The sequence below is a fragment of the Mus caroli genome, chromosome 1 (genome assembly GCF_900094665.2).
Source record: "Mus caroli chromosome 1, CAROLI_EIJ_v1.1, whole genome shotgun sequence".
NCBI lineage: Eukaryota > Metazoa > Chordata > Mammalia > Rodentia > Muridae > Mus > Mus caroli.
In genome coordinates, this window is record NC_034570.1 from 125,371,173 (window position 1) to 125,394,186 (window position 23,014).

At 47.4% G+C, this 23,014-nt stretch overlaps 1 protein-coding gene and 1 long non-coding RNA gene across 8 annotated transcripts in view; one reads left to right on the top strand and one right to left on the bottom strand.

The window, feature by feature from the left end:
* Nucleotides 1-23,014, bottom strand: part of Atp2b4 (ATPase plasma membrane Ca2+ transporting 4) — a 96,922-nt gene that overhangs the window by 60,043 nt on the left and 13,865 nt on the right. For 5 of the 7 annotated variants that reach the window (XM_029477616.1, XM_029477600.1, XM_029477625.1 and 2 more), the window contains exon 2: nucleotides 20,394-20,575. The exons of 1 other annotated variant lie outside the window; for it this stretch is intronic. The gene's annotated coding sequence lies outside the window, so the exon portion shown is untranslated. The remainder of the gene's footprint in view (nucleotides 1-20,393; nucleotides 20,576-23,014) is intronic. One more of the 7 variants, XM_029477607.1, reaches the window with a different exon arrangement.
* On the top strand, nucleotides 12,669-18,690 carry LOC110299518. The gene is made up of 4 exons (XR_002378473.2): nucleotides 12,669-12,729; nucleotides 16,169-16,263; nucleotides 18,097-18,285; nucleotides 18,493-18,690. It is a non-coding gene; the product is annotated as an uncharacterized LOC110299518 (long non-coding RNA).

The window sequence follows — 23,014 nt, forward strand, 5'->3', positions numbered from 1 at the left end:
CTAGTCATGCGGTAAACGTGTGCACCTACATGTACACACACACAGATGCACACTGAAAGTGTCTAGTGACTTCTCTAAACATTCTGTAGTCACTTAATAGCAGAGAGGAGAGTCACCTTCCAGGGGCCACTGGCTAGAATACAGAAGACACCGCTGGCTGGAGATACAACTCAGTGGTAGATGGGCTCTATGTTCAACCCCAGTGCCAGAGGGAGAGGGGAGAGGAGAGGGGAGGAGAGGGGAGGAGAGGAAAGAAGAGGAGAGAGGAGAGAAGAGGAGAGAGGAGAGAAAGAAGAGAGATTTTGACTGATTTCAGAATCTTATCATCCCTTTTCCCTACCGTATTCCAGCTCCTTTCAGATGGGTAGACTCTTATGAGTAAGTAAGAACCTTACGGCTGTTGGGCATATTAATTAGATCAAAACAAAATAAAGATGAGGTTTGAGAGTACACATTCCAGACTGCTCCAGTTCCCTCCATATTGAAAGATAACTGAAAGCTTTATGGATGCCACCATGTCAGGGAAAGGATCCAGAAAACCAGAAAACAACACCAAAAGGGAGAAGAGAGAGCAGGAAGAGTAGAGGGAGGGGGCCAGTCCCCCCACCCCCACCCAGGGAAGTCTCTTTCTGTTGTGGCCAGAGAGGTCAGAGTCTCAAGTGACAGCCCCAGTGAGCGGTGCTGCAAAAAATCAGAACCTGAGACACATATCAGTCTTGGCAGCACCTTGAGGTCAAAAGAGCAGAGCAGACAGAGTTTCTAAGCTTGTCAAACTAACTGTCATCAGCTTCCCAGTTCCTGGAGGGTAAGACGGGGTAGGGAGGGGTGAGGGAACGGTGCAAAGTGGGTGGTGGTGGTGAGGCAGGGCATCTCTCCGGACAGCGGACAGCGGAGCACAGGCTGCTTAGAAGGTAGCAACCAAGACCTCTCACACTCCAGAACCCCAGCGTGTGTCTCCTGGGTCTGAGGTTGCTGGATACTACTCAGGAACTTACAAACCAAAACAGATGCTGACATCGACCTGTCTCAGAATCCCAGGGTAGAATGAGCTTCCAAAGCACACCTTGTAAAGCACACCTGTGCCAAAGGGCTCAGCTCTGAGGTGACAAACACAGAGTTCACTGTTGAAAGAGACCAAGGGCAGGCAAAGAGGTGACTCAGCCACAGCTGGTCACTGTTGATGTCTCAGCAGAGAGAGACAGTGTGAGTGAGTGTGTGTGTTTCTTCCAAGTGAGCAGGACCCCAGCTGCAGCCCATTGCTTGACTCATCTTGTGGAATTAATGAATAAGGGCAATCCTCCTGGGAGGTACCAGCTCCAAGGTGAGGGAGAGCAGAGAGTCCTGGAAAGGCGTGTTTGTACCGGATCCATCTCCCCATCTCCCCATTTAAATGTCCTGACTTGGGCAGACTGAATGGATTGCAGGCACCGCTCCCTTGGACTCCAGGATTTGGGTGTAGGAGACACTAAGGCCATGGGCACAGGACTCACCCACTCTCTGGTGAGAGGTGAAGGGAACATAACTCAGCCCACAGGAAGCCCTTACAGTCTCCACATCCAGGACTCCCTAAAGCTCTGTAACATCTCCAAGAAGCACCTGGGTGAACTATGGGTAAGGGTGGGAGTAGAAAGAGGGGGAAGATGTCTTTGGATTATTTTATTTCAGAAGAACCAGGTTATTAGGAATCATGGGAATATCTAACATCATTCTTTCATATCTAGGTATAGGACCACCCCATCTGACTACTTCAATATCCTCTCCTCTCTCTTTAGACATCTACTAGGACAGTCTAACTGTATAGATCCTAATTTGCCTCCCTTGAATAATCTATGAACCCAAGCACTCCCATCCCATCCCACAAAAGCACAAAAGCCCACTCCCAGGCAGCCAAAGCCACAGGGATATCCCGAAAAGTAGCCAGGCACTGCAGAGCCCTCATCACAGGCACCAGCAGCATGGGGCTCTCTATAGAGGATGGGCAGTATGTTTGCTCTGCATTCTCCCAAGTCCATCAGAGCCTGCCTGACCAGGTCAGCTGCTCATGTGGTCTCTGCTAAGACAAGAAGCAAAGCAGTTGCCAGGCAGGACTGATAAGTAAGCGACACCAGCAGGGAAAGAGAAAGGAGAGAGATGGGAGAACCCCTTGTGAAGTTAAACCCAAAGGCAGCATGTCGTGTGCTCAGCCAACCTTGAAAGAAAGAGAGGGCTGATGGTGGAAGGGACTGGAACACTGGCAGGATGGAAGACACCCCCCAGGATAACTGCTTTCAAGGCTCCCAAGGAAGTAAGCCTTTGCTGCCCAACTGCATGTTACAAGATGGTTCTGCTGTCCCCATGGAACTTGGGTAAGGAGCAGATATGGAGGATCAGATTTACCCTGCCTGGTGGCAGAGGCCTCCTCCTCTCCTCACCATTATGGAAGGATTCAGAGAAGAACAAGAGGAAGAGGAGTATCACCCTCCCTAAGGGAAGCAGCCGTATTTCTAAAAACGTCCCATGGGCGCTCACATTTGCCTGGGTTTGCCAGTGTGAGCTTTCCCCAGCTTCTCCAGCCTCTACTTCCTGGCCAGCTGTTTGGAATTAGCAAGATCTTCATCACCAGGGAACAACCCTTTTAGGTGTTGGGAAAACTTGTGCCTCCCCATTCCTGGGAGTAGCCAGCCCAGAGAGAAGCTGAGGACACACAGCTTCCTTTCTCTCTCCCCCACCTTCCCCAGTCAGCCTCAGAGGACTCTCCTGGGGGGTGGGGGAGCAGGGGCGAGCTGGCAGCAGGCTAGGGGAAACTTTGCCGTCTAAGGCTGTGGAATTCTCCCGCTGGGCTCCTCCTTAATCATCTCAGCTGCATCCCCAACTTGGAGCTTTAAAAGGTAGCCTGGCCATAAGAAAGGCAAACATGTCAGCAAGAAGACGAGCCCTGCGAGCTGGTATAAGCATCTCCAACCCGGGTTCTGGAGTAACCAAGGAACTGCAACAAGGGAGAGACACCCCCTCCCCCCCCAAAAATGGGCATAGGCCACATGGCAGAGATGACTTCCAGACTCACATCGAATACTGCCTGTAGCTACATTCCTGACCCCATAGAGAATTTTGCTTCCGTTATGAACCTACCCGGAGAAGGAATATCTAACGGCTGGTGGGGATTGTTTGATTAGTTTTTTAAAACTTTCTCCTTTCTCCTTGAAAAATCAGAGGCTTCGTGGCCTTTCGGGAAAAGAAAACAAAAAGTGCCAGAGAGCCCATAGGCCTGAAATACTAGCTTCTAAGATGGTACAAGTGGCCTCAGAGGCCAGGTTGCTATGGTTTCCAGGAGGACAAATAGAGATTTGGCCCAAAAGAAGGTAGGAAGGGAATGGCCTTTTTCTTCCTATGGGAATAGTTTCAAGAAAGGAGAGTATGTACAAACTGAAGGGAAGGTTACAGGACGTGGAGCAAAACCTTTGCAGCCTTAGACCATCCCAATCCTCCCTAGACGTACAGGGAGGAGACCCTTGTAGGACAGGGTGCTATCCAGGGTGAGATCACTTCAGAATGCCCAGAAGGTGAGCATTTCTACATGAAGCCTAGAGGCAGAGAGCACAGAGCTGAGACCGAGCTGTCTCCGGAGAGCCAGGACCTGGAGAAGACCCATGAGGCCAGCAGCCCCAAACTGTGCATGAAGTGGATCAGTTCCCCCAGCTAAGATCTTCTTGGCCACCCACCCCTATATGGTATTAACATACTGCCTGTCCAAGTCTCCTGGTTGCTTCACCTTTCGACTCTTCAACCCAAAGGAATAGGATGGGTGGGATAGTGCCGGTGTCAGCCTGCTACCATGCCCTCCCAGCAGGAGCTGTCAGCAGAATGCAGCCACCTGACCAAGGAATTCCCTTCTAGACCTCGGGACACTGCTGGTTCTGAGATCCTCCATTTGGATGAGGGCGACAGAATTCATGTCAGCTTGCCTCCTCTTGGAGAGGTGACAAAGACGGCTGAGGTTTCTAAAGATGGCAGAGGAGGATTCTGCCATCTTCAGAATGGGTACCACAGGAGACTAAGTATCACCGTGTCCTCTCACTTTCTCCAAACACAGGGGCTGTCGTCAGCCAAGAGGTCAGTAAATCACAAGGATATCATTGGCAAATGCACCAGCAAGTTCTTTGCCTTTTCTGGAAAGATTCCTGCTTTGCTGCCAACTACAGCAGTGGTTCTCAACCTGTGGGTCGTGACCCCTCTGGGAGTTTGAACAACACCTTTCACAGGGGTCGCCTAAGACCATCTGCATACCAGATATTTACATTACGATTCTTAACCATAGCAAAATTACCACTATGAGGGTCAGCACAGCACGAGGGACTGTATTAAGAGGTTGTGGTACCAGGAAGGTTAAGAATCGTTGAACCACAGTGTCACACAACTCACAGAACCCCAGTATTGTAGAGAGTTTTTGGGGAAACTTATATAAGTCTCATGGCTTTACACAAATTGTCTGGAAGCCAAACATGGGACCCAGGCATTGGACAAACATGTTGCACAGCTAGATGGCAAATCAGGACAGAGACAGAGGTGGGGGATAAAGTGGTCCGTATCAGGCATGAACTGGAGGCCAGCACTGTCTTCCTTTACCTGTCCACTCATGTGTATCAGGCATCTCTGGGGCCATACTGCTTGGGGCTTCATGCAGGAGAGTTCATTCACAGCCTCCCCTTCCCCACCTTATGGCTCAGCCCTTTTACCTACACCCTGAGCAAAGGGGACCTTTCTGCTTTTTTGAGGCTGCTACCTACAGTTGTGAAGTGTGTTCCCCTGCACAAACGCACCAAGCAAAGAAGTAACTTGGACACAAAACCTACGCTAAGTTTTTTGGATGAGCCTTGAATCACGGGCTAGATTCATCTCTCTAAAATCTTGGCTAAGACGTCTAATGGGACTAACAGTTATTCTTAACTCTTTGCCTGGGACATAAGACCCATCTGTACCCATAAGACCTCAAGTGATATCTGAAGAAGAAACCAGCCCGACCACCATGGATACAGCACAAGCAGGGCTTAGGATGCCGAAGCAGCCAGATACATAAGCCTCTGGGTCCAACACCACCTAAGCTCTGCCAAGGAGACCAGAGCTGCCCAGTCCTAGCTAGTCCTTTCTAGTTTAGATACATGACAGTTTCCTCCCAATCCATCTTTCCCGAGTCTTGTCCACACCCAGAAGGCTGAGGCAGGAGAGTCATGATTTTGAGGCTAGCCTGCATTATATAGACCTGATCTGAAAACGAGAACAAAACAAAGAGTCCCCAAACTCCGTCCACTGTTTGGCTGTGGGTGTCTGCATCTGTCTGAGTCAGCTGCTGTGTGGTGCCTCTCAGAGGACAACTTGCTTGTGTCTGCAAACATAACAGAGTATCATTAATAGTGTTCCGGATTGGTGTTTGCCGATGGGATGGGTCTCAAGTTGGGTAATTGGTTGGCAATTTCCTCATTCTCTGCTCTATCCTCTGTGCCTGCATTTCTTGTAGACAGGATAAATTTTGGGTTGAAAGTTTTGTGGGTGGGTTGGTGTCTCTATGGCTCCCCTGGGATTCCTGCCTGACTACAGGAGGTGGCCTCTTCAGGTTTCATATCCCCAATGTAATGAGTCACAACTAAGATCACCCCCACTGATTCTTGGGTACCTCCCTTTTCCCTGCTCTCTGTCTCTTCCTGGAGGTGCCCCCCGCCACCTCCTCACCCCTGTCCACGGAGTCAACTAACCTGGGCCTTTGGGGCCCTCAGAGTCTGAACCACCAACCAACCAAAGAACATACATTGGCTGGACCTAGGCCTCCCTAGGTCCCATATGTAGCAGATGTGCAGCTTGGTCTTCAGATGGACCCTGACCAGCTGGAATGGAGGTTATCCCAAGAGCTGTTCCCTGCACATGGGGTGTGTTCTTTTAGCTGGACTGCCTTGCTGCCTTGTCTGGCCTCAGTGGGAGAGGAAGGGCCTAGCCCTTTACAGAGACTTGAGTGCCAGGGTGGAGGGATATCTGGGGGGTTTGGGGGGGGGAGCACCTGCTCAGAGGAGAAGGAGAGGGAGGATGGGGGAAGGGTTATGGAAGGGTGTGACTGGGAGGGGGACAGTGAGAGGGATGTAAGGTGAATAAATAAAAAATTAAAATTAAATTTAAAACAGAACAAAACAACAAAGTCATTCACTGTTATAGAGTTGGAGTGTTATAAATGATGGTTTCCTTTGGGTATAAAGGGGTTGTGGCCATTGGCTGGAGGGCTACAGTAAGAAGATATTTGGTAAGCGGTAAACATTAGAGTAAGAGGAGGCAGTAAGAAGATAGTGGGCAGTTGGAGCATACCGCCTGACCCTCTGCCAGAGGCCACCAGTTTCCCTGGCCACCTTGCTGCTCTGCTCCCCATCCTGGATCTGACCCTGGACCCCACACAACCAGGAGGACACTGGTGTTCCCTGCTTCGACTCCTCCCTAACCTCTAACTTTTGCAGCTGTCTGAGGAATCTATTTGCCATTTGTTAAGTGCTGTCAGCAAGATGGCAGAGGCTGAAAACCTCCACAGTTGGTTAGAAAGAACCTTCCTCAGGGGCTCGTCCTGAGCTATCTCTTCTGGGTTTTAAAACACGCAGCCATTTGGTCTTTGTGATAATTTCTTAAGACGGGGAAGATTTTAATAACACATGAGGCTCACTGGTGATGTGATTCACTAATTAAGACCATACAACAAACCATACACCCACAGAAAGAATCTAGAAGCAGCTAAGATATACAACATGCTACAGGGTCCTATCAAGAAAGTAGACGGAGCCAGGCCTGGGGGTACAGGCCCATAATCCCACAGGGCATCCGCACTGTCTATCTTAAAAGAGTGTAACAGATAGTAATGTCAAAGAGTTTTGAAAACAAAGAAATTCCAGTCTTTCTTGGGTTGCAGAGGAAATTTAAAGTCAGCCGGGGCAGAAAATCAGTCAGAAGAGAGCCTGGGACCAGAGCCTTATACAGCCGGCTGGTTTATCTTGGGCTCTGTTCATGCGCATCCCTGGTCAAACTCCGTGAGAGCCTATCTCAAGATAAACAGAACAGCCAGGGATGGCATTGCCTATAATCTTAGTATGAGGGAGGTAGAAGCAGGAAGCAGGAGGACCCAGAGTTCAAGGCCTCTCTGGGGCTACATGAGATCCGTCTCAGACAAACAAACAGTGTATTAGGGATACAACTCAGTGGGAGAGCACTTGTCCAGTATGTGTGAGACTGATTCCAAGGCCAGTACTAGGAACCCTGCCTCCCCAAAGTGTACAAACACGAGAGAGTGGAGAGGGGCGGAATGAGAAACAGAGTGTGGCTCGCAGGAAAAAGAGCATTTTAGACTCAGACAGTACACCGGAGATGGCGGATCCTGTTCCGGTGAGCTCAGAGGAGTCAGAGGAGAAAGCTCAGAGACTTCCTCCCAGAGGTGGCTGTGAGGCGTGCTGAGTGCATATGTGACGTGCTGCCTGCGTGTATCATCTTAAGTGTGCAGACTGTGGTCTAATAAGAGGCTGTGCAGCTACGGGGACACTGAGGGGTTGTGTGTTGAAAGGGTGAGCGACAGAGGAAGAGTCAGAGGAAGGAAGGAAGATCGATCTCTTTCTCAGGGAACCCCCAGTCTGGAGAAGTCTGAATGATGGAACCAGGGTGCACTGTAGGAAGAGAGCCTATGATTAGCGTGCACACAGGCAGACAAGGGGAAGGCCTGGAGAGACGAGAAAACCAAAAAAAAAAAAAGCTCCAAGACCTTTTTAAAAGCAGAGAGAAGAGGCTGCTGACCATGACAGCAAGCATATTTCCTGGGACAGGCAGGCTTTAAAGCAAGATGGAGACCCTAGGGAGACACTTCCCTGTGTAGCACTCCTGGTGCCTATTTGATGGCATCCATTCAGCCAAAAAGAGATCATCTCTGGAGCCAGGTAGAGCAGAGCTCATCTTTAATCCCAGGACTTGGGAGGCAGAGGTCTGGTCTACATAGTGAGTTCCAGGACAGAACTACAGAGGGAGACTCTGAAAACCAAAAAGGAAAACAAAACAAAACAAACAAGTAGAAAGAAATGTCAATCTCTGGAAGGTGGGACCTAGAAGGTTTTACACCTATCCTCCTCACTACCTGCAAGAGCTGGCCCCCACTCTCCTGCTTCCAAGTTCCTGCAGGCTGTGCTGTGTCCAGGGAGACAGTTAAAGGAGAGCGGGTTGCCGGGTAATGGGGGAGGGCAGTACACTTCACAGTTGTACAATGGAATTGTTCTCTGTCCTTCAAGGGAGGAAACGGACACGGAGGATACAGAGTCTCAAAAACATGATAGTAAGAGAAATAAGCCAGACACAAAAGGACAAAGACTGTGGATTCTATTCATGTGAAGGGCCTAGAGTAGAGACAGGAAGAAGCGCGTTGATGTCCGGGGGTTGGGGTAAGGGGGACAGTGCTGGGTTGTCCAGAAGGAACAGGTTCTGGTAAGTGGGTGAAAAGTCGGGGATAGATGGTAGTGATGGTTTCACAACAGTGTGGCTGCAAGTTTCATGCTTCATGTATTTTAACACACACACCTCCACCTCTTAAAGACAGCGAATATAAGAGCGGTACTGTTGAAGGCATGCTGTGTGTATTAGGGTGGCACAGAACTCAGCTGGGCCCATCATGGCCACAGAGGTAAAAGGCCAGAGCTACAAAGGACAGTCATTGACAATGTCCTTTGACATGCCCAGGACTGAGAGACCAAGGAGGGTCTGGTAAACATCACACAGCAAGCAGGTGACCTGATGAGGCTGCATGACCCAGCCTTGGACCAGGGAAAGAGACAAGGCTTTCTAAATACAAAGAGTGTGTGAGGTGGTGGAAGGGTGGAGAGGATGCTGGGCAAGAGAGCGAGGAGTAGAGGAAAAAGCCAGCTTTCATCTACTGTCACTTCCAAAGTCACCCCATCCCATCACCTCCTCAGAGTACACAGACCTGATTGGAGTAAGGACAAAGGAGGCCTTCCTGCCCCAACTCAGAGAATCCCTAGGTTCCCAAGAGCCCCCACATTGTCTCACTGGATGCCCAACAGCCTTAGGGGATAGGGTGACTGCCATTCTATCTCACAAGGAGAAAACTCTTGGACACTTGTCTAGGGACACACAGAAAGGAGCAGAGCCACAATCCACATCTGAGCTTGACAAAAAGCTACTCCCCCCAACCCCCAACAATCCTGTCTTTGAGATACTTTCTAGGCCTGGAGACTCTTTCCCAGGCACCAGTCCCTTCAAAGTATCGTGGACATAGGCTTGTGAACAAGGTCAAGGACCTGGGCTGTATAGCTGGCCCAAATTCCAGAGCCCTCATCACTGCCTGTTTGACCTTGGTGTAAGTAGCTAAGGTCTCTGTTTCCTAGGTTCATGCATGAAACACACACACACACACACACACACACACACACACACACACACACACACGGGGTGGGCGGGCATGAATGCATGCACAGGGTTGGGGGAGGAAAGTTGGTGTTGTTCTTTGGTGGTGCTGGGAATCAAACCCCGGGCCTCAAGCATGTTAAACATGGACTTCAGTGTTGAACTACATCCTCTACTCTATGGTTGACTGACTCGTCATTTCATTTGTTGGGGTTGGAGCCAATGGGGACCTACTTCATGAATGAGAAGTTGAGAAAAACTATATAGCATGTGGTAAGGGAAGGGAAGGGAAGGGAAGGGAAGGGAAGGGAAGGGAAGGGAAGGGAAGGAACTTTTGTTGAATTCTAGTGACCTGGATTGGGATCCAAGCTCTGATGTTGGTCAAGTTTCCCACCAGCATCCACTACCCAGTGACCATGTGACAGGAGGAGCATGCGCCAAGGGCTGTTTTGCTTATTTCTGTAGGAAAGCACTTTGCTTACAACCAGCAAGTTCCTCAGCAGGAGAGGCACATTTTGCTCTCATCCTACTGACTTCTTCTGATCATACTCCTTTCCCTGTTTGCAAGCCTTGAGGCGGGAATATATTCATGCCCACTTAATTCCTTTAAAATCAATATGAGTCCATATTTAAGTTCCAGGCTTCGATTTACGAATAGGAATAGAATGTATCATGTTTAATGCCTACTGCACCATTATATATAATTGCATTTTGGTGATTAGAGTGACTAACACAGCAGCTACCTCAGAAATAGTAATAGTTATTTTCCATTTTTCTTTTGGATCAGAACCTTAGTATGTTTCATTTTATGTGTGTGGTTGCTTTGCCTCTGTGTGTGTGTGTGTGTGTGTATGTGTCCACGTGCACATCATGTGTGTGCACTGTCTGCAGAGGGTAACAATTGGCATGGGAGCCTCTGAAACTGGCATTACAGATGATTGTGAGCTACAATGAGAGTGCTCTTAACTGCTGAGCCATCTCTCAATCCCCAAGCTTTAATGTATTTATTTATTTGGTTTTTTCGAGACAGGGTTTTTCTGTGTAGCCCTGGCTGTCCTGGAACTCACTCTGTAGACCAGGCTGGCCTTGAACTCAGAAATCCGCCTGACTCTGCTTCTTAATGTATTTTTTTAATGGCCACATTTACAGTCTTCATTTGTGGTTCCTTTCCCTTTACTAGTTTGGAAGATGCAGTTTTCATCTTCAGAGTTTTAAAAGTATTTAAAGTGTGTGTGTGTGTGTGTGTCTTGTGTGTGCCATGGCATGTGTGTGGAGGTTGGCAGACAACTCTGGGAAGTCAGTTCTCTTCTCCTACCTTGTGTGGGTCCTCGGAATTGAATTGACTGTTTACCTGCTGAGCAATCTCTCCAGCTTTCACCAAAAAACCGTAACCTGCATCTGATACTATCTTTAACCTCTTCTTGAATTATACAAGGATCTCTCAGCTCTTAAACTTCAAAGACTCACCTTCCTATTTATAGGCTATAGCTATCAGGATTGTAATTACAACTTCACTTTTATAAAACCCCACACACTAGACATTGTTATCTCTATTGTCTTTCTCACTAATATTTAGATTTATCTCTGTGCTTTCTTCTGAAATTTTAGGTCTTTTCCTTCCTTAAGTAATTTTTCTTCTTGAACCGTGTCTTCTAGAAGTTTCTTTAGTGTGTGTGTGTGTGTGTGTGTGTGTGTCTTGGGGGAGTCTTATTGGCAGAAATCTCTGTTTTTATCTGGTTCCAAAGGGCTTTACCCTACCCACATTCATGAAAAGGTTTTTTACTGATGACAAAAGCCTGTGTTAGCAATTATTTTCATTGTCTTCTAATTTTGTGGAAAACAGCTGTCAGCCGGGCATGGTGGAGCATGCCTGCAATCCCAGCACTCCAGACAGGCAGATCCTGAGAGTTAGAGGTTAGCCTGATCTACAAAGTGAGCTCTAGGACAGCCAAGGCTGTGTAAAGAGACCGGCAGGAAAACAAAAACAGCAAAAACAAAACAAATTACATACATATGTATATGTATATATCTGAGACTGAATTTTATCAATTTCTGAGCATCTGGTCTTTATGCAGGAACTTTTCAAGCTGCTGGCAAATTATAGCACACAGGCTAAGATGGGAGGATTGCCTGGCTTTGTAAGTAACGTTTTATTGACACAAAGCCACAACTATCATCTAAACAGCTCCCATGACCACTTTCACAGCATAAGCGCACAACTGGTAGTTATGAAGAGACCGTATGGCCACAAGGCCTAAAACATTTACCTTTACAACACAAGGCTTGCCAGTTTGGCTCTATCCTCTAACCCTTTATACTTCCATACATTTTTTTATCTTCATCTTTTCCATCTTCTCTGTCAAATTTTTCAGAAAAAGTTTGTTTACTAATTCTGTCCTTAGCTTTACTATCCTATTTAAACTAGACACTTAAATGTTCATTTCTGGGAGTCCGGGATTGTACCTCTGTGGTATAGCATTTGCTTTGGGGTTCCAACTTCAGCACCTCTGAAAGAGCAAAGGTCATAAAAACCAAAATGAATGTTGTGGGAATGGTGGCTCATTTCAGCAATTCCAGTATTTAAAGGCTGAGGCAGGAGCATTACCATGAATTCAAGGTCAACCTCAGTTACAGAGTGAGGTAAAAACCAGGAAAAACCTGGGCAGTGGTGGCACATGCTTTTAATCCCAGCACTCGGGAGGCAGGTGAATCTCGGTGAGTTCCAGGCCAGCCTGGTGAGTTCCAGGCCAGCCAGGGCTGCACAGAAAAACTCTGTCTTGAAAAAAAAAAAAAAAACAATATGAATTTCCTTTGCTCTATTCAGTTTTCATCATATCTGCCTGTCAAGCTGAATGTCCTGTGTCTCCATCATTCTTCCATTACCCTGCTGACTCTGGTTATCCACCGTTTCTGTGAGTCTGGTCTGAATCATCTCTACTGCTCAACCTCATTGGCAATCAGAGAACCGTAAATGTTGAACAGGAGGAGAAAGAGGGCACTCTTGGCTTCAGGTCAGCCTGCGTGGGGTACATTGGAGAGTGTAGGAGTGGGAGTGGTGGATAGTGGTGGGGGAGAGAGAGAGGAGAGAGAGAGGAGAGAGAGAGAGAGAGAGAGAGAGAGAGAGAGAGAGAGAATGAATGTGTGTGTGTGTGAGGTGTACAATGAGGGGGAGGTTGGTGTGGGTGGGGCAAGTGGTAGAGGAGGGGTGTAACAAAGAAGAGAGGGAGGGGAAGGGAGGGAAGGGGGTATTAACCATGTGTACGGTCAAAGCTACCAATCGTGGCGAGGCCCTCTGACATGAACTCCTATTGTCAACACAGCTTTGAACACGTGAGCCTAACTAGACTTTTATCAATGAATGAAATTCTCGCGAGAGAATGATGTGGTTGGGAGAAGGCATAGCCAAGGCAAGCAGAGCCGTTCTCCATTACTGAGTTAGAGGCATTGAGGCAAGGGTGCCAGGAAGTTGCGGAGGCCTGGTCTCCCTCTTTGGGTGGGGACTGTAGAGAGTCGTTACATTTCACAATGGAAGGCGGCTCAGTTGTTCCCACAGGCCTGAGTGCGCATCTCCTCTGGGATCCACAATAAAACAACCTAGGGCAGAACACAAAGCCCTTCCAGGTCAGACTTGTTGCAGTCTAAACGGAGACCAACCCCACGTAGGCTCCGGAGGCCCGGGGCTGTGACTGGTGCAGAAGACTGGTCCTATGAGGATCTAGCTGCCGCCCTTGCCTTGGGCGGGCACGCAACGTCTGGATCTGCTGCTCCCTGCCCGCTGCTGCAGGCACCCTGGTGCAGCTGGCTCCCAGCACTGCTGAGGATGGTGAGCAGCTAGGGAAACACAGGCCTAAGCCCCTGAGGCCTGGCTCAACCCAGAAACCCAGAATAACTCGACTAGCTCCACCCTGGCAGCAGTGATTGCTCAAGAAAGGAACCTGTGACTCACAACACAACAGCCAACCTAGCGGCCCAGGCCCCACCCTCTCTTTTCCCACTAAACTCTGGGGAAGGCCCTCCCCCACCCTCCACTCTAGGGACCAAACCTTAAACAAAAACGGGTGCTGTCAGTGGCTCTACCAAGGTTTTCTCTGGAGGGCCCCAGTGCAGGCCCCAAGACTCCTGGGAGCACAGCTTCGCACTCTGCACCATGCACATGCTTAATCAAAGCTGTAAATCAAGGGATACCTGATATTAGCAGATAGGGGCTGAAAACCAGGGTCTGCTCTGAGGTGTGAGCTTCGAAGACAACACTGGGCAGAAGAGAGAGCCCAGAGTCCCCCTCTCAGCAGCAGCAATGAGGCTAGGCAAACTGGACAGCATCCCCTGAATATGTGGCGGTCTGAGAGCCCAGAATGGAAACTAGGCAGCCTTCTCCATTACCAGTGGGGCCCACCAGTTTTAGTAATCTCAAATTTTTTGCAATCTGATAAAAAAAAATCTGCCTGCAAATCGCAGTGTTTTTAATTTCCCAGAGAATGTCAGTCCAGATCTCACACTCTACATTATCATAACAATTCTCTGTGGTTAGAAGCAGTTGACAAAGGGGGGCTCAGAGGTTAAGTGGCTTACTCTCTAGCTAGCAGTACGGTCAAGAGTGGAATTCAGTCCCCGAATCCTCTGTTGGCACCCCCAGGATTCCCAGATTTCTCCTCCACTTTGAGGAGGACGTTTCTCTGGTTCAGTCTCACTGTTTACACTATAGCATAAAGAAGGCCCACTCCACCCAAGGAGCATTCAGTTTGTAGGACCTGGAGATATATCTCCCAAGCTTCTAGGGAATCAGGAGCCCAGGACACTCACTGGACAGGATTCCTCACTCCAGCCTTCAAAATAATACTCTGTACACCTGGAGCCATCCAACGGCATGCGAGAGAATTAGGGAGATCAACCCATTCACATTTCTCGCCTTGCAGAATGTTTTGCAACAACCCAGTAAGGTATTCAGAATTATATTATTGGATACTTTAAAAAAGATGAAAGGCAGAATTTAGAGCTAAGAGACACATTCTGTTCCTTCTCTTTGTGTGTTGCTGCAGGAGGAACCGAATGAGGTAATAGAACAACAAAAGACTCTTCTGTATTAATCATGGAAATCCTCAGACACTTCCCTCCACTTTCTCATCGGTCTTCCAAAGCCACCCAGGAAGGAGGAAGACAGTGAAACCTCTCCGCTGCCAGGGACAGATTATTTGGACAGTGGTCCAAAGTCTAGCCAGAGTTAACACAGCTTGTGGACAAACCCAAGGCTTCATGACTCAACCTGTGGTTCTGCCCTGGACCTGTGCCAGCATTCTTTGGATGGCCTGTATCTACCACAGAAGTCCCAGGGATGCTGCATCACTCTTGAATTCAAGAAAACCAGTTGGTTACAACCTCCAACAGGCTGGCATCCAGACTGATTCGGAACTACCCTGTGATGGTTTGAATATGCATGGCTCCGGGATTAGTAGCACTATTAGGAAGTGTGGCCCTGTTGGAGTAGATGTGGCCTTGTTGGGGGAAGTGTGTCATTGTGGGTGTGGGCTTTGCGACCCTCATCCTAGCTGCCTGGAAGCTGATCTTCTCCCATGGCCTTCAGATGAAGCTGTAGAATTCTTAGCCCCTCCTGCACCATGCCTGCCTGGACGCTTTCATGCTCCCACCTTGATAATACTGGACTGAACCTGTAAGCCAGCCCTAATCAATGTTGTCCTTATAAGAGTTGCCTTGGTCATGGTTTCTGTTCACAGCAGTAAAACCCTAAATAAGACATAGCCTAACTGCTTTTAGTGTGTCAGGTGGCCTCTTTGTCCCCACCCCACACACTGAACTCTGTGTTTGTTTGGTTTTTGGCCACACCTTCGCTCATCATCCTTTTGATATAGATAGCCCCCTCGATCTCCCTAATTCCCTTCTCTCCATCTCTCGCTGCTCTATTCTTGGATGATATTTTAAAGTTTCTTTTCTTTAAAAATATAGCTACAGATTGAATATACTTAGCTTATCTTTACACATGAACATGTACTAGAACAAAGACAGAAAACCCTCATCGTTCTCACTAACCAGGAGCCACAGTGAGAGCTCAACCCTGCAGGAGGGATCAGCCTTGGTCATTAGTGAGTAAACCTACTCTCAGGTTGATAGGGGGCTTTATCTAGGATGCCCAGCCAGGAGCTGGAGGGGCACTTTGCATTTCTAACTCCCACTTCAAACACAAGTTGATCTGGTTATCTCACACCTTCCTTTGGGATCCAGATGTGCAGAGGAAGAAACTTTCCCAAAGGCTGTCTAAGAGTCCCAAGCCTCCCTGCCTCACCTACCATCACAGCTTCCAGACTCCACACGCTGCCCGGCTGGCTCCAGATCACAGCTCTCAAGGCATAGGCTATGGGTCTTAGCCTGCTGGAACGTGTAACCTGGTCCTTATGATGTGGGACCAATGTTCACTACTTTCAAGTAGGGAAAAGTTTACGTCAATACCTCAGTATTTAACATGTTCCAATTTTGCTTGTAAAAATGTATATAGTAATCTGGGAGCAGGGTGTGTGCCTGCAGTCCCAGGTACTCAGGGGCCTGTTAAGGAAGGAGAATTACTTGAACTCAGGAGTCCGAAAATGGCCTAGGCAATGGAATCAGAGACTGTTTGTCTCTTGGTCTGTCTGCCTGTCTGTCTGTGTCTCTCTCTGCACATACATTTAAAAGAATAAAGAAATATAAAAACACATTAATAGCTGTAAATTTGAATTTATTATGACTTCTTTTAAGGCTTTTTTTCCCTCTAATTTTCTAGACTTTCTAGAACGATCTTGAGTAGAATCAGAAAATAACAGACTGTGGAGTTCAGGAGGCATGGTTTGAATTCGACAGCCTTCAGCCTGCACTCAGGTGAGCTTGGTTAAAGTGTTACTTTATTTATTTATTTATTTATTTTGCTTTTGTGTCCTTTAAAAGGGAGGATGGGTATGACACCTTCCTTATAGAGGAGACGGTGCTGTGACACTTAGCATCTGTCTCCATGGGTGATAGTGACCCCCCCCCCAGCAAATGTTAGACATTTGTATATTACTGTTATTCTTACAGGAAAAGCAAACATTCTTAGAAATAACATTTTGGATGGATGCTACTCTGGGATACAAGATCCTGTCTTTGAAAAAAAAAAGCCACTTTCTAAAAATAACACCACGTGCATTGAAAGAAATCAAGAAAACCCTCACCCTCTTCAAAAGGTGTCTCTGACACTGAGCGGAGCAAGAATAAGCAGAAAGCACAGTTTACTTGTGTAAATGGTCACATGGAAAGAGAAAAAAAGGAGAGGAAGAGGGAGGGTGTCAACAGGGGCAACAATGGGGACAAACAAGGTTCATGAAAGAAAACAGAGATGCCACGTCCTCTTCTGGTGCAGGAGACTGAACACAGATTAGGGATTCACTCTGCCGCTGAGCTGCCATCTAGTTCATAATGCTTTTTTTTAAACAAACAAAACACCCCCCCCAAAAAACTGGCTAGATCAGACCCCAGAATAACTAGTCAAACTCTCAAACAATAAGCTTAAAAATCGCACACACAGCCACTTTCCAGGGCACCTGTAATCCCAGAACCCTGGGGCTGAGGCAGAAGGAAGGAGAGTCCAGGGCCACGCAGCCTGGTTTCAAACAAAACAAACGAAATCCCCAACCAAACCAAGGGTAAGAGAGAAAACCAGAGCAGAAACACAGCCGATGTGGCCTATGGGAAGACAAGATGTGGCCTATGGGAAGACAAGAGCCAGTGGGTTGAGAAAGAGGGAGTGTCTGGCTTGGTTAGGGTGTGAGAGATCCTACTCCAGATCCTGTTGCCGGGATGACTAAAGGGCTTAGTGAGAAATAGCTCTAGCTCAAACTCTGTTTGAAGTTAGCCCCAAGGTAGACATGGGACTTTGAGGGAATTTAGGGTATGGAAGGGGCCACCACAAAGACCTATGAAAAGTAGCTGTTGACAGGAACAGGTGCTTAGAGGTAGGAGGCAGGACTGAGAGGCTGAACAGGAAGAGTGTGTCTTGTTGAAAGTGTAGTTGGGACTCTTGACTTTTTAAAAATCACACATTGCAACTGTCTCATGTCTCACCTGTTTTGTGCCAAGAACGTAAGTAGAGGTTGGACATCAAAAAAAAAAAAAAAAAAAAAAAAGACTTGTCACCATGACTTCAGTTCTCCTGAGGAACTCTCACCCTGCTGTTGATTTTGGAGGGTGACCACCTAATGTGAGCAGGGGACAGATGGTGGTTGGGGAACTCACAGACTCCTAGCACAGGTCTGAAGAAGGTGAGACACTGAGAAGTGAAGTTTGCTCAAATAAGGCTTCAGCCAGCCATGGTGGGTCACACCTAAAATTGTAGCACTTGAGAGGTTGGAGACAGGAGGACTATCAGGAGCTCAAGGCAAGTCTGGCTTACATGGTGAGCTCCAGGTTAACATGGACAATAGGCTAGACCCTGTCTCAAGACAAGCAAACAAGCAAGCAAATAAACTCCCCTAAGTTTTCATCATGCTGGGGGCCATGGCCCAAGGTAACATGTCCTGGGCACTGATTGGCCCTGGTTTGTATGTTGTTTGTTTGTTCGTCCTCATAACCCAGTTACTAACGCCCAGAAGACTCAGTCTCGGTCATCCCAAGCTAAGTGAACAAGAGTGGGTCTCCAGGCTATCACCCAATTCCACGTCCCCTGCCTTCCCTCTTCAGAGAGTTATATCCCCCATTCGAGGTTTGCACATTCAAACGGTTGCTGAGACCAGGCCCAGAACAAACCAGAGCAAAGCAGACTGAGCACCCAGCAACAGGAGAGGAGGAGACGCAGCCAGGAGAAGCTTCACACCATCAGAACAGGCCAGTGGTTACTTAGCTCCTGCTGACCGTTGCCATGGAGAAAAGGTAGGCTGATACCAGCTAGGCTTCCCATTTTAGGGGGGGGTGGGGTGCGGAAGAACCCATGAAATTTGTTTCCATGCGAAATCGTCTTACTTTAATTTTTTTGGTAACCAACTATAATTAATCTGCAAGGTTGTTTGGGTAGGAGGGAGCAGAGAATTTGCGAGTTAAAATGTCCCTGAAGTATATTCAGCCCAAACTTCATTTTAGCCATGAAGACACTGGAGACTGGGAAGTTTTGGTGTGTTCCGGAAGCTAGAAAGCAACGTAATGGACTCAAAGCCTGGCCTCCCAATGTCTGATCTCAGATCAGTTCCGCTAGGGTCAAGCTTCTTAGGGATTTGTTGATCCACTTGGGGCTGTGCAGTGGGATGTGAGTATCTTGAAAAACCTGGCAACAGTAAACGGTTTCTGAACACTGGATGACCCAAAATTAGTCCAAAATCAAGGGTACTTCTAAGGGAGTTCTGGCTGTGCTTGCCTGTGTTGTATGGTAGGACTTCACTGCAGCCTTGGGTCTTAATACATCATAATCATTCTGTACCATGTATGCTGTCGCACTGTGTCAGAGCAAGGCAACATTGTATGAATCACCTTGGCTCAGATTCCAGACTACTGTATGTTGTGAACCGCAGTGTTCTTAGTATACATACTGTTTCCCCCTCTTATAGAAATATAATGGTTTAATTATAGAAGATAAAGATTTTTAATATTTCAGCATGTATCAAGTTAGTGTTTTGGGGATTATATTGTTATTGAGGAAGGGCCTCTCTATTATGTAGCTCTGTCTATTTTGAAACTGGACCAGGCTCACCTTGAACTCACAGATTACGGTTGATTTTGTTTGATTTTAAAAACTGTTGTTTGACTTGTTGATTTGAGTTTCATTTATAAAAAAAAACAAAACTTTTGTGGGCCAATGAGATGGCTCGGTGTGTAAGAGCACGTGCTGCCAAGCCTGATGCTCACAGTTTGATTCCTAGGACCCATACGGTGAAGGAGAGACAGCCTCAAGTTGCCCTCCAGTCCCCACACTTGCACTGTGGCACGCCCCCTTCCCTGTGTCTTCAGCACAGAATAAGACACAGAATAAGTACATGAATAAGTGTTATAGAAATAGCTAAGTTGGATTTTGTTTGTGCATAACAGAATTTACAAAAATTTCTGAAATGGCTCTAAACATACTTCTGCCATTCGGGGCTATGCATTTATAAGAGGCAGCACTCTCAGAATTGACAATTATAAAATCAAAATATTAGTCAGTTCTGAAAACCATTGAAGATATTCAATGCTCTCTAGTATCAAACCACCAGCCAGGATTTCATTCTTTATCTAAAAATAAACAAGCGCGTCTCATTAGCATGAAAATTTGCTTTTCTTTTCCATAAGTGGTAAAATTATAAGTATTCTAAGCAGAGTTGCCTTTTAAAGTACATTTCTTTATCATCTACTATCAGTAATGGATTTATTTGCATACTTATTTGACATACCTATATACTTGGGCTCCTGAGACAATTTCCTGGGCAAAAAGGGTCGGAATTGGAAAAGGTCTAAGCAGCACTACTCTAGACCATCCTGTCTGTCACTCAGAGGTCTTTGCTAGTAATTATTCAGGCAGAGGCTGATGTGCTTCTGAGCAGCGATATGCTGGCTCTGGAAAGGAAATGGGGAAATTTACTATGGTCTTGACTCAACTTTAAAGAAAGCTTTTATTTGTTAATTCATCAATGCATCCATCCATGCAGCCTTCACTGATCACGCTATGAGGCAATGTCTATGCTATATTTAATCTCGGCTGCAGAGATAACTAAAGCATCACTCCTTCCTTAAAGTAGCCCACAGGCTGGCTCCTGGGCTTGCTGAGAACACGGTACCCCCAGTAACTACAGTGCCATAAGTAGCCTGTGAATTCTCAGCTAATATTCACATCTGCATCCGTAAGTCACTTCCTCTGAATGCATCTCCAGCGCCAGATGCTATCCTCATGGACTGTAGACTCTCCTCCACTCAATACCCAGAGCCCTGGAGCTGCTCACAGGAAGTGAGAGCAAGATGCGCTTAATGCCAAGCCCCTTCCAGGGCAAGGAAGGCAAAAGTGACTCATGCATTACCTTGACCCAGTGGCCGCTGTATTCCAGCTGAGATCTCTTGAGGGTGTATACCAGAGAAAGCAAGGCAGATTCCAGCCTGGACTCTCCCGGCTGCATATCCAGTGGTCTGCTCGATTCCAGTAGCAGCTGGCAGCTGACCTGGGTGACCAAATAGTGAAGATTCCCTCGGGTCCTCACGGTTTCTAAAAAGAGCATCGCACACAGTCTGACTTCCTCTACGGATGAGAGCTTTCCCAGTGTTGTCTCTGACAGCAAGAGGAATTCGGGGCAAGAACAAACAGCAAAGTGGTTGAACTACCCCACCCTCAGCTCCACCTTCTCTTGCCAGTACTCTTGTTGCTTATGCATCAAGAAAATCCTAGCATTGGCACCAAGAAGAGAGCCTATGCCATGCAAATGGCAGAGCTCCTAGGCCACTCCTAGAAGTGCTTTGCTGGAGAGCTGCATGCAGTTGGGGGACAGTCATCGGGAGATCATGGACTATGACAGATGCCTGGATAGATGAAGGGAGAATCAAGGGACAGAACAGTGTTCTAAGCCTTACACAGGGGTCACATATCAGATATCCTGAAGATTGGATATTTACATTAGGATTCATAACAGTAGCAAAATTACAGTTATGATATAACAATGAAATAGTGAATTATAGTTGGGGTCAGCACAGCAGGAGAAACTGTATTAAAGGGTCAGAGGACTAGAAAGGTTGAGAACCACTGGCATAGAAGAAGGAGAACTAAAACTTGTTGTACACCTGCTATTGGCCATTCATTAATTGGCACCTGGTCACAGAACTGGCCAGACAAATGTGAGCCCGGTTCCACTTGACTCCCTAGACCTGTGCTCTGGTGTGGTCATCTTCTGCCAGGACAGCCTGGGTGATCGGGGACACAGGAAACCACTGTAGAGAGAGGCATTGAAGGGTCTAAAAGATTTGGTCAGCTCTGGCCTTTGGGCTGGAAACCCAGTGGAAGTTTGCATTCTTCCCCTGTCCACACAGGACGTCTGTATTCTATTTCCTAGTCCCAGTAAATGGATTGTTCAGTGTTAGGGGAAATTTCCCGTCACTTGTTTTCCTCCTGTGGCTAACAGGCCAGGTCAGATGCATAAAACAGGCAACAGAAATCGAAGGTGCAGTCTCCTCTAGCCTTTTCCACATTAAGACATGGTTCTTAACGTTTCACCATAAAAGTTGGGCCAGAAGTGCCCCAGAGGACTGCTCTACTTATTTCAGAGGTCATCCTCCAAGGCTTAAAAAATAACCCACTTCTTCCATTCAGGTCTTGGGGAATTCAGAGGGCAAAAGTTTCCCAAGAGAAAGCTACTGCCCACCCCAACCTGTATGTTCTGCTCAGTCTTTGTTCTATAGATGGATAAAACCCAGGCTTTTATGAGAGCTAGGCCAGTGTCCTACCATAGAGCTACACTGTGGCCCTGTAGCAGTCTTTCATTGAGCACTTGCTACCGAAGACATCGCTGAACAAAAATGACTAAGATCCTGGCCCTAATGGAACATTCACCCAAGAAGAGTCAGGACTGAGGATACCTTAGTGAGATGCAGCACTTGCCTAGTGTGGACAAGACCCTGGGTTCAGTGCCCAGTATCAGGGTGGAGAGAAAAACAGAACAGAACAGAACAGAACACTCCAGGGGAATCAGACTCAAGTACCTTTGTTCAGCAGTAGCCCTGAGTAGAAAGGGCACAGGTTTATATGTTAGACAGGCCTGGACCCAAAGATCAGCACCAGTGTTAGCCAGCCAGATGGCCTCCGGGTAAGACAGGACTGGGTAGCCATATCTGATTGGGCTCCACACCCCTCCAGAAGGCCACGGATAATGGGAAGACATCAGAGCTCAGCTGGAACCAACATCTTTTGGCATTTGGACTGAGAGCCTGAGCTAATTTATCTAGAGATCTGGGCTGAGCCTGCTGCTTAAGTCTTGTGCGTGTGCACAAGGGAGGGGGGAACCTGCTGTGAAGGGAGTTCTCCAAGGCCTGTGGAGAAGGCCAGGGTTACCCCCACACACCCAAGTTCTGCAACCTTTCCCCATAACCTTTTAATAAGGCCCCATCTCTTCTTTTTCCTCCTGCTCTTTTGAGTGAGTGTCTGTTCGCACAACCAGATGCTGGAAGTCAAATCCTATACCTGTCTCAGAAGGTGGTTGCTGTGACATAATTTGAAAGCAGCTGGCGCTTAGTCAACATTCAATAGATGCTGTGGAGCCTCTCCATGTCCCCGTCAACTAGTCAGTCACTCAGCAATAGAAAGAGGAAGCCCTTAAATACGTCAGGCGAAAGTTGCTTCTCAGCCTTTTGTTTTGGAAATATCTTCATTAATCTGTAAAATTTAGACTCCTAACATTGATCGCTGTCTAAGATGGGGAATGTTGAATGAGACGCTCTGAGTTAGCTACTGAACACACGGTTAATAAATTAGCTTGGATTATTGTACCCACTGCTGGTGTTATTTAAGATGCAACAGACATTGCTGTAGGTTTTGTCTAGGCAACGGGAGAGGACATGATGATGGTATCATAAGAAGGGTGATTGGGGGCTAGGGGGTGGGGCAGGGCAGAGAGCTGGGCAGTGGAGAGAAGGGAGTGAAATGGAGACGGAGGAGCAC